Below are 13,062 nucleotides of genomic sequence, written 5' to 3'. Positions count from 1 at the left end.
ATTTTAAATAATTCCAAATAATTCTAAATAATTCCAAATAATTTTAAGTAATTCTAAATAATTCTAAATAATGATAAATAATTCTAAATAATGATAAATAATGATAAATAATGATAAATAATGATAAATAATTATAAATAATTATAAATAATTATAAATAATGAACCGTCTGGCGCGGGAGGAGGGATGCCCAACACGCCGAAAAAGAATACGAAATTTCAAATATTCCCGTGAATAAAATTTCAAATATTTCAACCCAAAGCAGCCCCAGCGCCTTCCTCGGGCTGGGATTTTGCGGGAAATAAATTTAAAACTCGGAAATGTCCCCGGGGAGGGACAAAAGCCGGGAAAATTCCCCTGGGCCCGGCTGAAATTCGGGAGCTTTGCCCGGAGTTTACGAGGCCCTAAAAGGCTGAGCTTTGTTCCGGGATGCCCCAAACTCGAGACGCTGCGAGAGTTCCGTCAAATTTACATTGGGCAGCTTTGATTTTTATAGCCGCGGATTTATTGCCCGGGGAAGAGGGAAAAAAAGGGGGAAAAATGGGGAAAAAGGGGAAAAAAAGGGGAAAAAAGGGGGATAAAAGGGGGAAAAAAGGAGGGGAAAGGGAAAAAAAGGGGGGAAAAGGAAAAAAAGGGGGGAAAAAGGGAAAAAAAAGGGGAAAAAAGAAAAAAAAAACAGGGAAAAAAAGGGGGAAAAAAAAGGGGGGAAAAAAGGGGGAAAAAAGGGGAAAAAAAGGGAAAAAAAAAGAAAAAAAAAAGGGAAACAAAAAGGGGGAAAAAAGGAAAAAAAAAAAAGGGGAAAAAAGGGACCCCGTGGCCAAGGCCACCCCCGCCTCGCTCTTTTCTTTTTTTCCATTTTTTTCCCCCCAAAATCTGGAATTTCGGGGAGGTTTTGAACTCCCCGGTGCTCCTAAATCCGGAATAAATCGATTTATTTCCAGGGGTTCTGCGGCCTCGTAAATGCTGGGTGGAGGGAAAAGTGCTGCCCATGATCCGGGGAAAATAAAATAAGATAAAAATAAAATGAAAAGTGATTTTCCTGGATTTGGGCTCTAACAGCTGGGCTCCATTTGCCTCTCTTTTTTTTTTCAATTTTTTTCCCCCAAAACCTGAGATTTTGGAGTGGTTTTTTTTTTACTCTCTGGTGCTCCCAAACCCTGAGGATAAATCGATTTATTTCCAGGGGTTCTGTGGCCTCGTAAATGTTGGGTGAAGGGAAAAGTGCTGCCCGCAGCCTGGAGAAAATAAAATAAAAATAAAAATATTTTTTAAAAGTGATTTTCCCGATTTGGGCCATCACAGTCGCGCTCAATTTGCCTCTCATTGTTTTTCCCATATTTTTCCCCCAAAACCTGAGATTTCAGGGCATTTTTTACTCCCCGTTGCTCCCAAACCATGAGGGGAAAAATCCATTTATTTCCAGAGGTTGAAGGGAAAGGTGCTGCCCATGACCCCGGGGAAAATAAAATGAAAATAATTTTATTTTTTAAAGCATTTTTTTCCTGCGTTTGGGCTCAATTTGCCTCCTTTATTCCCTTCCCCTCTCACCCCACAGCCGGGGCTGTTTCAGGCGAGATTTTCCGCCGGGATAAATCACAGAAATCTCCATTTCTGAGGGTAAATCGGCACAGAAATCTCAATTTCTGAGGAAAAATCAGCACAAAAATCTTCATTTCCAAGGATAAATCAGCACAGAAATTTTCATTTCCAGGCCCGGAATAATCCTGCGCTAAAATGAGGGAAAATTCGCATTTTCGCCTTTTCCGGCCTCTCGGAGCGAGCTGAGGTGCCTGAGGTGTTCCGGTGATGATGATGATGGTGATGATGATGATGATGATGATGAAGGTGATGAAGAGCCCCCACCCCAAAGCTGAGCGTTCCCCCTGCCCAGATTTCCTCTAAAAGAGGCGATTTTGGGGCTCGTTGGGTTAAAAACTGAAATAAATCCGGGGTGAGGGGAGGGAGAGCCGGGGCGGAACGGCCGGAATGTGGGAAATGTGGGAAATGTGGGAAATGTGGGAAATGTGGGAAATTTGGGAAATTTGGGAAATTTGGGGTTGATCTCATTTTTGGCAGCTCCGGCCGCGGGCTCCGGGGTCAGCTCTGGGGACACTTTGGGGACAATTTGGGGACAATTTGGGGACACTTTGGGGGCACTGTGGGGAAATTTGGGGGCAATTTGGACATTCTGGGGGCAATTTGGGGACACTGTGGGGACACTGTGGGGACACTGTGGGGACATTTTGGGGACAATTTGGGGACACTGTGGGGACACTTTGGGGACAATTTGGGGACACTTTGGGACATTCTGGGGACACTTTGTGAACAATTTGGGGACACTTTGGGACATTCTGGGGACAATTTGGGGACACTGTGGGACACTATGGGGACACTTTGGGGACACTTTGTGAACAATTTGGGGACACTTTGGGGACAATCTGGGGACACTTTGGGGACACTTTGGGACAATTTGGGGACACTTTGGGGACAATTTGTGAACAAATTGGGGACAATTTGGGGACACTTTGGGGACACTTTGGGGACATCTTGGGGACACTTTGGGACATTCTGGGGACAATTTGGGGACACTGTGGGACACTATGGGGACACTTTGGGGACACTTTGGGGACACTTTGGGGACACTCTGGGGCCCAGCCGAGAGGGGAACGTCCCCAGGTGAGCGACCCGCGAGGCCCCCTCTCCTTTCCAGGGATTATTCCAAAATAATAATTAATCAATAACTAATCAATAATTAATCCCAAAACCCGCTGCCCTGAATTTTCCAACTTTTCTACCTGAATTTTATTTTCATTTTTTTCTTAATTTTATTTTTTTTTTATTTCCCCCTTCCCGTTTTACAGCAGCTTTGGGGAGGGAGAGCCCCGCGTGTGACCGGGGTGAAATACGAGCGGGCGGCTGAGGCTGTCACATTCCTGGGCTTTTATCGCCCCTCAGAAATTATTATTATTATTATTATTATTATTATTATTATTATTATTATTATTATTATTATTATTATTATTATTATTATTATTACTATTACTATTATTACTATTACTATTACTATTATTTATATATATTATATATATTATATATTATATTTATTATATTTATATTTATATTTATATTTATATTTATATTTATATTTATATTATTATTATTATTATTATTATTATTATTATTATTATTATTACTATTACTATTACTATTACTATTACTATTACTATTACTATTATTATTATTTTATAAATAATCAAACCCGGCCGTTCCGCCAAGAGATTCGGGGGGAAATCCTCAAACGCTGTGAGAACTGGGCAAAAAAAAAAAAAAAAAAAATTAAAAATAAATAAATTTAAAAAAAATCAGATTTAAGGTTGGAACTCGGCGGTGTTCACCCAGCTGATGGATAAATGGCGTCGAAAACGAGAAAAATTGAATTACTGGGGGCAAACTGAAGGCGAACACCTGTTCTGCGCCCGGCCCCGTCTCACCTGCAATAAATACATCCCCGGCAAGGCAAAAATAAATCATAATACTAATAAAAATAATGACAATAATAAAACCCCTCCCATAAATAAGGGAGCCGCGTTGTGGAGCGAATGAATCGCACCAGGAAGGGCCTGGCGAGAGAAACCGAGCGGGGTTCGGCTCCCGCGGGTGGGAAACTCCAAAGCTCGCAAGGAAATCCGGGAAATCCATCGGCGCTCGCTCCTGCCGAGGTGTCCGCGCCTCCTGGAGTTGGGTTTTTAATATTTTCATCGCTTTTTTACCATTTTCGTCGCTTTTTTAACCTTTTTCTGGGAGGGGCTGGGGGCAGGCGGTGCCTCGGAGGCCTGGGTTTGAAATCCTTCGTTAAAAGCCGTCAGAAATGGGATCAGAGGCTCGGCTCGCAAAGCAAAAAAAAAATTGGAGGAGGGAAACTCAAGGAGCGGCGTGGGAAAGTCGGAATTTTGGGGAGAAACGAGGCAGGAAAGGCGAGTTTGGCTGGGCTCGAAAATGGGGTTCACTGTGATGTGAGCGCGAGGTGTGGGAGGGAAGAGGAAGAGGGAAAAGATTAAAAATAAATAAAATAAAATAAAATAAAATAAAATAAAATAAAATAAAATAAAATAAAATAAAATAAAATAAAATAAAATAAAATAAAATAAAATAAAATAAAATAAAATAAAATAAAATAAAATCCGGAGCGGAAACTTCTCCCGGGCTTTGCTGAGTCAGCGCAGGGCGGATTTGGCTGGGAGGGAAAATTCGGGACATTCTGGGGCCGGGCTCCGAGTCCAATTCCTTATCTCTGATTCCAGTTCTTTATCTCTGATTCCAATTCTCTTTCTCCCATTCCAATTCTCTCTCTTATTCCAATTCCCTTTCTCTGATTCCAATTCTTTTTCTCTTATTCCAATTCTTTTTCTCTTATTCCAATTCTTTATCTCTGATTCCAATTCCTTATCTCTTACTCCAATTCCCTTTCTCCCATTCCAATTCTCTCTCTCCCATTCCAATTCTTTATCTCCCATTCCAATTCCCTTTTTCCCATTCCAATTCCCTCTCTCCCGTTCCAATTCTCTCTCTCCCATTCCAATTCCCTCTCTCCCATTCCAATTCCCTTTCTCCCATTCCAATTCCCTCTCTCCCATTCCATTTCTCTCTCTCCCGTTCCATTTCTCTCTCTCGGCTCTGCAGAGAAGGAAAATTTTGCCCAGGAATTCCCGGCTCCCAAAGCCCCTCCTGGGCGGGCAGATTTGGCATTTCCCGGCTGCCAAACACGAAATATTCCTGAAATATTCCTGAAATATTCCTGAAATATTCCTGAAATATTCCTGAAATATTCCGACTTTCGGCCCGAGCCTTTCGTTAATTTACAAACTTTGGGTTCAGGAAGGAGCAATCGCAGCTGCCTCTTCCCGGAAACGCCTTTAAACCTCTTTTTAAAGGGCTTTTTTTGGGTTATTTTTTATTAAATCTGGCGACTTCTCCCGGCCGCTTTCGCCTCCTGAGCTCCAGAGCAGATCTGGGTTTCCCCCCGCCCTGAAGCGCAGCCGGGGCAGGATTTTGGGGGCATTTCTCAGGATTTTAGGCCACCTGAGTGATTTCAGGGTTTTTCCTGGCCCGGTTTGGGTTTGGGAGCTGATAAGGGAGGATAAAACCTGAGGGTGAACTTCACATCTGTGGAGATAAAATCCCTGATAACTCAGCCCCAAAACGTTTATTTTAAATTAAACATCCCAATATTATCATTATAAAAATCTGAGGGTGAACTTCACATCTGTGGAGATAAATCCCTGATAACTCAGCCCCAAAAGGTTTATTTTAAATTGTATTAAACATCCCAATATTATCATTATAAAAATCTGAGGGTGAACTTCTCGTGTGTGGAGATAAATCCCTGATAACTCAGCCCCAAAACGTTTATTTTAAATTGTATTAAACATCCCAATATTATCATTATAATCGCAACAACGAGCAAATTTTGGGGCTTTTTTGGGGTTTTTTTTTTTTTGGTTTTTAAGGGTCAGGAAGCAGAATTCAAACCCCACCATAATTAATGAATAAATTTAAGCATTTGAGAGGCTCTGAAAGAAACTTCAGTCAGGGGCTCTCCCCTTCCCGACACGCGAAATTCCCTCCCGAGGGGTAAAAAAGCCTGAAATTCCCTCCCGAGGGGTAAAACTTTGGGGGGAAAAAGCCCGAAATCCGATTTTTTGTGGCCTTGGCCATTTCCTGCGCCGGCTCTGAGCGCGGCTGCTCGAAACCCGAAGGAGGGAGGGAGAAGGAGGGAGGAGAAGGAGGGCGGGAATTCCTTGGCCGAGGAGAAGCAAAACCAACTTGCACATGTGGGCGATTTTCCAAGGAGCCAAAGTTTAGCCTGGCTTGAAAAAAAGAGGAAAAAAAAAACTAAAAAAACCTAAAAAAACCCCGATTTTAAATGAGATTTTTTAACCTCGGCAGTTCGTAAAACGCTCGGGATCCGCGCCCCTGGGGAGTGGGAGCGTGGGTGAGTTCGGGAAGGGGAAAATGGGGAAATAAAGAAATAAAGTCGGGTTTGTGGGAGGGTGGGGGAGATTGGAAAAGGAAAATGGGGAATAAAATCGGGTTTGTTGGAGCTTGTGTGAGTTTGGGAAAAGAAAAATGGGAAATAAAGAAATAAATTCGGGTTTGTGGGAGGGTGGGTGAGTTTGGGAAGGGAAAATGGGGAATAAATTCGGGTTTGTGGGAGATTGAGGGAGTTTGGGAAAGGAAAATGGGGAATAAAGTCGGGTTTGTGGGAGGGTGGGTGAGTTTGGGAAAGGAAAATGGGGAATAAAGAAATAAAGTCGGGTTTGTGGGAGGGTGGGGGAGTTTGGGAAGGGATAAAAGGGGAAATAAATTCGGGTTTGTTGGAGCTTGTGTGAGTTTGGGAAGGGAAAATGGGGAAAAAAAGAAATAAAGTCGGGTTTGTGGGAGCTTGAGGGAGTTTGGGAAGGGAAAATGGGGAATAAAGAAATAAATTCGGGTTTGTGGAAGGCGGGGGAGTTCGGGAAAGGAAAATGGGGAACAAATAAATAAATTCGGGTTTGTTGGAGGGCGGGGGAGTTCGGGAAGGGAAAATGGGGAACAAATAAATAAATTCGGGTTTGTGGGAGGGCGGGGGAGTTCGGGAAGGGAAAATGGGGAATAAATTGGGGTTTGTTGTTCGGGACCCCCGTTCTGGGCCGGTTCCCCGCCCTCCCCTCCCTCTCGGGATCATTTTCGGCTCCCGGGGAGTTCCTGGGGCGGGGTCTGCACCCCACGAGCTGCTGGGCCCTGCTTTGGGGAGAGCCCTCAAAAAACCCCCAAAATACCCCAAACCCATCGTCCAGGTGGCGTTTAACAGATTCTGCCGGTTCTGCTTTGGGGTGCCCGCGGTGTCATTGGGGTACCCCTCAAAAAAACCCACAAAAAACCCACAAAAAACCCCAAAAAACCCCAAAAAACCCCAAAAAACCCAAACCCATCGTCCAGCTCGCATTTAGCAATTTCTGCTGGTTCTGCTTTGCGGTGTAACTGGGATAACCCTCCAAAAAAAAAAACCCCAAAAAACCCCTAAAAAGCCCCCCAAAAATCCCAGAACCATTGTTCAACTCGCGTTCAGGGGATTCCGCTGGCTCTGCTTTGGGGTGTCCGTGGTGTAAGTAGAAAAACCTTCAAAAAAAAAACCCAAAAAAACCCTAAAAAGCCCCAAAAAATCCCACAACCGTTGTCCAACTCGTGTTTAGGCTCTGCTTTGGGGTGTCCATGGTGTAAGTAGAAAAACCTTCAAAAAAAACCTCAAAAAAACCCTAAAAAGCCCCCAAAAAATCCCATAACCGTTGTCCACCTCATGTTTAGGCTCTGCTTTGGGGTGCCGGTGGTTGAATTGGGACACTTCTCAAAAAAAACCAAAACCAAAAACCCCAAAACCTTCGTTTTAGGGGATTCAGCTCGCTCTGCCTTGGGGTGTCCATGGTGTAACTGGAATAACCCTCAAAAAAAAAATCCCCCCAAAAAAACCCCAAAAAACCCTAAAAGCCCCAAAAAAATCCCACAACCGTTGTCCACCTCATGTTTAGGCTCTGCCTTTGGGGGCTCCTGGTGGTGTAATTGGGATACCCCTCAAAAAAACCTAAAAAATCCCCCTCAAAAAAACCCAAAAAAACCCCCAAAAAACCCCAAACTCTTCACCCAGCTCGCTTTTAGGGGATTCCGCTGGCTCTGCTTTGGGCTGTAATTGGGATCAGCCTCCCAAAAAACCCCAAAAAGCCCCAAAGGCGGGGTTCGGGCGGGAATGCCCCGCGCCGGTGACAAAAGCGTCGCTGCCCTGCGGCAGGAGGGGACGGGACGGCCGCAGGTACAGGAGCGGGGCTGGAATCGTTCCCCCAAAAAAAACCCCAATAAAAAGGGAATTTCTTCCTTTGGGATGCGCTCTCCTCGCTGCCCCCGTCCCGGTTAAACCCGGCCGCGGGTGGGGGAAGCTCGGCCAGGCCGAGCTTAGGCAGGAGCGGGATTTGGGGTTTTAAAGCCGAGCTTTGGCCTCGTGGGCGAGCGCGGAGCGGCGCGGCTGGAGGAGAATCCCGCGGAGCCTCGGCCCGCTCCAGGTAAGCTCCGTTTTTAGGGGATTTTATCCCGAAAACACCAAAACCCGAGCGCTGCCCCACTGCCCGCCTCAGCCTCGGCTCTCCGGAGCCCCAAAGCCCAAACCCCAAACTCCAAAGCCCAAAGCCCAAACTCCAAACTCCAAACTCCAAACCCCAAACTCCAAACCTGCTTTGAGGGGGCTGATCCCGATCTCTGCCCTCGGCTTTCCCCAGGAAAGGAGCCCCAAACCCCAAACCCCAAACTCCAAACTCCAAACTCCAAACCCGCTCTGGGGTGGCTGATCCCGATCTCTGCCCTCGGCTTTCCCCAGGAAAGGAGCCCCAAACCCCAAACCCCAAACCTCAAACCCCAAACCCCAAACCCCAAACCCGCTCTGGGGTGGCTGATCCCGATCTCTGCCCTCGGCTTTCCCCAGGAAAGCAGCCCCAAACCCCAAACCCCAAACCCCAAACCCCAAACTCCAAACTCCAAGCCCCAAACCCGCTTTGGAGGGGCTGATCCCGATCTCTGCCCCTCCAGGTCCCCCCTCACCCTTTCCCTTCCCCGGGGAAGGAGCCCCAAACCCCAAACCTGCTTTTGGGGGGGGCTGATCCCGATCTCTTCCCTCGGTTTTTCCATGGGAAGGAGCCCCAGGCCCTGTTTTGGGGGAGCTGATCCCAATCTCTGCGCCTCCAAACCCCAAACCCCGCTCTGGGGTGGCTGATCCCGATCTCTGCCCCTCCAAACCCCAAACCCCGCTCTGGGGTGGCTGATCCCGATCTCTTCCCTCGGTTTTTCCCAGGGAAAGAGCCCCAAACCCCAAACCCTAAACCCCAAACCCCGCTTTTGGGGGCGCTGATCCCGATCTCTGCCCCTCCAAACCCCAAACCCGCTCTGGGGTGGCTGATGCCGATCTCTGCCCTCGGTTTTCCCCAGGGAAGGAGCCCGAAACCCCAAACCCCAAACCCCAAGCCCCAAACCCGCTTTGGGGGGGCTGATCCCCATCTCTGCCCCTCCAGGTCCCACCTCATCCTTTCCCTTCCCCGGGGAAGGAGCCCCAAACCCCAAACCCTAAACCCCAAACCCCAAACCCTAAACCCCAAACCCCGCTTTTGGGGGCGCTGATCCCGATCTCTGCCCCTCCAAACCCCAAACCCGCTCTGGGGTGGCTGATGCCGATCTCTGCCCTCGGTTTTCCCCAGGGAAGGAGCCCCAAACCCCAAACCCCAAACCCCAAACCTCAAACCCCAAACCCCAAACCCCAAACCCGCTCTGGGATCGGGCTGATCCCGATCTCTGCCCCTGCCGGTCCCTCCCGGGTTGCTGAGATCGGGATCAGCGGCCCCAGACGGTGCCGGGGCCGCTCGGGGCTGCCTTGGGGCCGCTCTCAGCCCGGGTTTATCATTAACTTTCCCAGATTGTCCTTTTCCGTTTTAGGGCTTTGAGGCAGCGCCTGGTTCCTGGGGCGGGAGGCACCGGGAGCCCTAAAATTCCCGGTTCTTTGACGCTGTTTGACTTTCCCCTCTCCTCCCCTCCTATAAATGTTTGTTTATAGGCGAGAGGCACCGGTTTTAAACCCCGGGTTTAACCCCCAGCCAGGCCGGGCGTTTGTTTGGTTTGGTTTTCTTGCGACAGCGGAAGAAAATTGTAAAAAAAAAAAAAAAAAAAAAAAAAACCACCCCAAAAACGCCCAGTCTAAACTAAAAAAACAAAATTTAAAAAAAAAACAAAATTAAAGAAACAAAATTAAAAAAACAAGTGAGGGGCTCGGCCACAAAAAGTCGGAGCAGATGGCGGGCGAGGCGCTGGATTTGGTATCAAGGTTTAATTCCTTAAAGCTCGCAGGGAGATCAATTCCCAGGCTTGGCTGCCCTGGCCTGGACCATGTGAAATTCGGTTTTATGGGGCTGGGAGCGGGGAAAATCGCGGATTTCGGGCTCTGGTTCCGTGCGCACCCGGAGCTCCGGAGAGGGAGGGCGTGAACTTCATCCCCACAAACCCGGGCTCGGCCTTTCTCGCTGAAATTTTACACTTTAGGGGCTGCGTTTGGTTGTTTTGGGTGATTTAAAATCAATAGATTTTTCAAATCAATATTTTTTAAAAATCAATATATTTTTTAAATCAATATATTTTTTAAATCAATATATTTTTTAAATCAATAGATTTTTTTAAATCAATATATTTTTTAATCAATATATTTTTTAATCAATAGATTTTTTAAAATCAATAGATTTTTTAAATCAATAGATTTTTTAAATCAATAGATTTTTAAAAAATCAATAGATCCCCGCCCGCAGCACGCTGGGAGGGAGGATGTGGCCAAACTGTGGTGGCCACCTAAAAAAATCCTTTTATTGGGTGAAACTCGCGGCCGCTGCCTGAGGATGCTGCGGATGATGGATTTGGAGTTAGAGGTGATGAAATTGGAAATAGAGGTGATGAATATCGGCTCCCAGCCATCATTTCTCAGTCCCTGAAATCCTGCGCCAAATATTCAATATCCCCACAGGTAAATCCCATTTTTTTCCCCCATAGGAAAATGGGGCAGGACTCGCTGCCCAGCCCCGTCCCTATAAAAATTCCCGGGGGGATTTGAATAAATTTATTTGATAGAGCGGGATAATCAAACCCGAGAGCTGCTCCAGCCCTTCTGCTCTGCCCGGGCCCACGCGTTACCCCGGGATGGGGATCACGGCCCCCCAAATCAGTTCCTCTCCGGCCCCTGGGGTATTTATGGGGTGGATTTCCATGGCAGGCACGGACGGAGGCGTTCGCTGGCCCCGGCCGCGGGGATTTGCGGGGTTTCAGCCTCTGAGAGGCGCCGCAGCCTAATTAGAGCCTTAATCAGCGCTTGGTGATGCGGGGCGGGACGGGAGGGAGCCCGGGACGGGACGGGAACAAAGAAATGGCAGCGCTGGGCTGGGCTGGCCCCGATGGGGCACGGATGGGGCCGGGCAAAGGGGCTGGGGCGGGCACCGGGCCGGGGGGGACACGGGTATGGGGACACGGATATGGGGACACGGGTATGGGGACACGGGTATGGGGACACGGGTATGGGGACACCAATGTGGGGACACGGATAGGGGGACACAGATATCCGGACACGGGTATGGGGACACGGATATGGGGACACGGATATGGGGACACGGGTATGGGGACACGGGTATGGGGACACGGGTATGGGGACAGAGATGTGGGGACACGGATATCCGGACACGGGTATGGAGACACGGGTATGGAGACACGGATATGGGGACACGGGTATGGGGACACGGATATGGGGACACGGGTATGGGGACACGGGTATGGGGACACGGATATGGGGACACGGGTATGGGGACACGGATATGGGGACACGGGTATGGAGACACGGATATGGAGACACTGATATCCGGACACCGATATCCGGACACGGGTATGGGGACACGGATATGGGAACACGGATATGGGGACACCAATGTGGGGACACAGATATGGGGACACGGGTATGGGGACACGGATATCCGGACACGGGTATGGGGACACGGATATGGGGACACGGATATGGGGACACGGATATCCGGACACCGATATCCGGACAGCGATGTGGGGATACCGATGTGGGGACAGAGATGTGGGGACACGGATATGGGGACACCGATATCCGGACACGGATAGGGGGACACCAATGTGAGGACACGGATAGGGGGACAGAGATATGGGGACACAGATAGGGGGACACGGATATGGGGTGCGGGACACGGATTTGGGGTGGGGACACCAGTATGGGGTGGGGGACATGGAGCCGGACTGGGGACAGGGGCCCAGGAGAAAGGGCACGGACACAGAAAGGGGATGAGGACCCAGGAGAGGGGACACGGTCCTGGGAGGGGGACACGGTCCCAAGAAGGGACCCAGGAGGGCCCCAGGACAGGGACCGCCAGCCCCCCTGGCGGTGCCAGCAGGGCCCGGCAGCCGCGGGACGGGGGACAAGGGGGGATGGCAGAGAGGGGACAGGGGACAAGGGGGGATGGCAATCACAGCACAGGGGACAAGGGGGGATGGCAGAGAGGGGACAGGGGACATTCGGGGCTGGCAGTGGGAGCACTGGGGACAATCGGGGCTGGCAATCACAGCACAGGGGACAGTCGGGGATGGCAGTCACAGGACAGGGGACAAGGGGGGCTGGCAATCACAGCACAGGGGACAATCGGCGATGGCAGTCACAGCACAGGGGGCAGTTGGGGGTGGCAGTCACAGCACAGGGGACAGTTCACAGCACAGGGGACATTCGGGGATGGCAATCACAGCACAGGGGACAGTCGGGGCTGGCAGTGGGAGCACAGGGGACAGTTCACAGCACAGGGGACAGTTGGGGGTGGCAGTGACAGCACAGGGGACAGTTCACAGCACTGGGGACAGTTCACAGCACAGGGGACAGTCGGGGATGGCAATCACAGCACAGGGGACATTCGGGGCTGGCAGTGGGAGCACTGGGGACAATCGGGGCTGGCAATCACAGCACAGGGGACAGTTCACAGCACAGGGGACAGTCGGGGATGGCAGTCACAGCACAGGGGACAGTCGGGGCTGGCAGTGTCCCCAGCGCCGAGGGTTGACCGGAGTGAACCGGGCAGTTGGATGTCGTTGTGTTTGAAAGCACGAGCCCAACAACATGAAACTACCTAATCCACAGGGCAGCTCTGCTCCGGCCGCGGGAAAACCCCGGAAAACTCTTTAAAAACACCCCCAAAAACACCCTAAAAACGCCTAAAACCTTAAAAAAACCCCCAAACCTTAAAAACCCCTGAATAAACCCCCAAACCCCCTAAAAAACCCCCTAAAATCCCGAATACAACCCCAAAATAACCGTAATGCAACCCGAATAAAACCCCTAAAAACCCCTAATCATACCCTAAAAAAAACCCTAAAAAAACCCCAAAATAACCGTAATGCAACCCGAATAAGACCCGAATAAAACCCCTAAAAACCCCTAATCATACCCTAAAAAAA

This window comes from Molothrus aeneus, chromosome 28, assembly GCF_037042795.1.
Source record: "Molothrus aeneus isolate 106 chromosome 28, BPBGC_Maene_1.0, whole genome shotgun sequence".
In the NCBI taxonomy this organism is placed as follows: Eukaryota; Metazoa; Chordata; class Aves; order Passeriformes; family Icteridae; genus Molothrus; species Molothrus aeneus.
This window is presented reverse-complemented; position numbering follows the sequence as displayed.